Below are 3612 nucleotides of genomic sequence, written 5' to 3' on the forward strand. Positions count from 1 at the left end.
GGAATGCCAAGGAATCCAAAGACCTATGACAGAGGAAGTCTTTACTTGGAGGATAAGTACAAGACAATCTCCATTCTGGTAGATTCATATAAAATTTTTGTACTTGCTATTTTTCCCATATTGCTATAGGCTTTAATTCTCTAAAAGAAATTGCTTACATATACCAAAGTTTCAATAAGTTTTGATTGAAGTCTGTATATTTATATTGAAGTCTCTCCCTCGGTATCAGATGAAAAAACAAAACCTCTATGTTTATGTCTCATTTTTGAAGAACAAAGACAAGTATCTAATTTTTTAGTCCTTTTAAGTGAGAAAAATGATTATAGCAGAGACAAGTTCTTGGTCATCCAAAACAAGAGATGGGTGGTGGTTTATAGAGGGTCTTATAGCAACTCCATAATATAAATAGTTAATAAATACAATGAAATCCTTAAGACTTTTTAAAAAATCTAAATGGTCATGAAAATGCTTACCTGGAAAAACCAAAACCATTTTAAAAACTAAAATCAAAACCTACTCAGTGTTAACAATAAAAATATTTAAAAATGAAACAGAACACCTGTTTCAAAACTTATCCTGAAAAGTAAATTTGTGATTACCTGTCTCAGGAGAAGCACCATTCCTATATCAATCAACCAGGATCATCTGAAGTCCAAATCTCACTGCCTAACTTGTGTCAGCCACAAAAGCAACTTGAAGGAAATGTGATACTGCACCGCCAGAGTAATGAAGAGCATTTACAGGGTCCATCAGATCCAGGGACAGTCATTTAGAACAGATTGCTCTTTCAGATCAACTTTAATAACTCAGTCTGCACTGTTCTTAGCCTGGAGGGGTGGTGGGGGTGGATAATGACTAAGATGACTAAGGAAATAGTGGTTTGTTTTTTTTTTAAATCTTTTCTGAGACTAGATGAAAATGACAATAGTGAAGAAGTTCTAAAGCAAATGTATGAGATATTCATACAGAAGATGCCTGTAACATGCGTAAATGTATTTGGAAGAGAACTGAGACTATGGTCAATTTTTAAAAAGTTAATATGAAACACCAATCATTTATTGTAATATTTTATATTTACTCTCCCAATTTTAGGGTAATTAGGATAAACTTTACCATGTGGTTTTCATTAACACTAAAAAAGGCTTCCTTTACTTGTACTTTTGGTAAGTAGTATGCATCAAATTTCATCCTTTCTTAAAAAGTATTACTTTCTGGGAACCAGCAGTTAGCGTAATGGCTATGTCGCTAGACTCCCACGTAGTCGATCGCGGTTTGCGTCCCGGACCCGGTGACTTAAAACTCACGCCGGGCGCGCGTGTGTGCCCAAGATCCCGAGAGGAGAATAGAGGAGAAGGGATTGCGGCGTGACCATCCCCCCTGGGGGGTGATTTCTCACTTTCTGTCTCTATGTCTCTCTCTGTCTGGCGAATGCACACACCCTATAGCGAAAAAAACCTCTCCAAAAAAAGGAAAAAAATAAAAGTATTCTTTTCTAAGTAGAGAGAACAAGAAAGAAGGAGAGGGAGAACGCACCTCCCCAGTGTGATGTGGTCATGGCTCAATCATTTCTCCATCCTGTCAGGATTTTGAGCATTCCTACACAGAAAACGGTGTGTTTTTCATGCTGCTGGGGCAGGGATTCAAACTGCAACCTGCCATGTGGGGTCCAGCTCCCTAAACCACTAGGCTATGAAGCTGACCCATGCTCAGAATGTTTTTAAAAAGCATCCTGTAGAGGGTGGCAGGTGGCATGGTGGTTCTGGAAGCTGGACTTCCACATGGCTGACTTTGATTTCAAGTCCCAGACCTGGTGTCTTGCTTTCTCACTTTCCTTCTCTCCCTCTTGCTCACTCTGTCCCTTTCTGGTAAAATTTACATAAATAAATAAATAAATAGTTAAATAAAATAATTCTTTGAAAAAAAAAAGCATCCTGTGACTAACATTAAGTTACTGAAGAAATCCAAAATAATTGGTATCTATGTGTACTCTCAAAGGTATACAGACATCACATTAACGCAATAATTATTAGTTTTTTTGTACTTACAGATTTAAACATTTTAATATTTGCATAATAAAATAATCTTAATCACTAAGTTCTTCATCACTGAACTATGTGCTTTTCTTTATTCTGGGGAGTCTTGAATCATCCGATGTTGAGAGACCACATGAACTGGGTTTCCATTTTCTTGTTTTGTTTTTCAGTTTTGGCTTTCTGGAATGTTATGGACTGACTGAGGCTGTCAAGAGCAGGATCTTCCCCATCATCTTCACTCTCTTGTATTTCTTCAATTTCTACTTCTGGTTCAGGAATTTTCTTTCTTTCTTTCTTTTTTTGGAGGTTCATGTGCTCCAAACATATTTTTAGGACAGGCATAACTTTAATGTCCACTTTCTCCACATTCAAAACGCTTAGATTTATCAAAATAGTTCCACCTTCCGATGAACTCAGCAGCTCTTCCATCATCAATAGCAATGCTTGCTTTAGTCATTCTGCCCATTAACTGTTGTTTATTGCCTGGGTGCAGTTTTGTGCAGTCTTTATCCAAAAATAATATAAATGCAACCTCTTTACTCTTCCTGGTACCTTTATCTTTCCTTATAGTAACCTTTATAACTTTGCCACACTTTGCCAGCTTATCCTGGATAAGTCACTGTGTGTCAGGGAAAAGGGCAAGCTGGATACATACACAGTACTCTTACTAGGAGCCAATCCACCACTCATATTTTCACGTGGAACAGACCCAAGAGGCTAAATGAGCAAGTGGAGTCCTCAGCTCAGCTGGGGATCTTCCTCACCCCCTGCAGAGGCCTTGGCATCACAGGTAGTGAAAAGCCAGGTGCCCAGACAAGAGGGTACAGGCAAGCAGTGCCCCTTTCGGCTTCATTAGATGAGGCCCGGAGGCCGCAATAATTTTATTAACACACACACACACACATATTATCTTGGTACAAATAAGCTTACATTCCTTAGTTATGTGCTAGGCACTATGTTAAGCTCTTTATGTACATTATACTTTATTTAATGTGATGAAGTAGATATTGTTATAATTCTCATTTTATAGATGAGAACTTGGGGTTCAGTAAGAGGTCAAAAATTTGTCCTAGGTGTCACATAAAATAAGTGACTGAACGAGAAATGAATGTAAGGCTGGGGCTGGCAGGTGGCGTGGTGGTTAAGGGCGCTGGACTCCCACATAGCTGACCACAGTTCAAGTCCTGGACCTCCTGGCTTCCTTTCTCACTTTCCCCTTCTCTCTCTTTCTCTCTTATTCTCTGTCCCTCTCTGGTCAAATTAAAATAAAATAAATAAGGTTAAATAAAATAATTATTTTTTAAAAAAGAAGTGAATGTAAGGCTTTTTAAGTCTGTGCTTATAACCATTACAAATATTTAAGTACTCATATTTCCAAAGAATTTATGAAAAAATTAAGGCTAATGTGAAAATAAAATATTCTTTTAGTAAGTGGGCCAGCAAGTGGAGTGGAGGTTAAGGCACTGGAAGCTATGTGGTGGACTCTGCAGTTGGAATACTGGACCCAGAGACTTGAAAAACATTCCAAATGTGTGTGCATGCCCAAAATCCCAAAAGAAAAATGGAGGAGAAGGGATTG

At 38.0% G+C, this 3612-nt stretch overlaps 1 pseudogene; it reads right to left on the reverse strand.

Moving 5' to 3' along the window:
• Nucleotides 1-2083: 2083 nt before the first annotated feature.
• Nucleotides 2084-2730, reverse strand: LOC102468158 (zinc finger CCHC-type and RNA-binding motif-containing protein 1 pseudogene; annotated as a pseudogene).
• Between the last annotated feature and the right edge of the window lie 882 nt (nt 2731-3612).

Source organism: Tupaia chinensis, unplaced genomic scaffold, assembly GCF_000334495.1.
Source record: "Tupaia chinensis unplaced genomic scaffold, TupChi_1.0 Scaffold000250_1, whole genome shotgun sequence".
Classification (NCBI taxonomy): domain Eukaryota; kingdom Metazoa; phylum Chordata; class Mammalia; order Scandentia; family Tupaiidae; genus Tupaia; species Tupaia belangeri.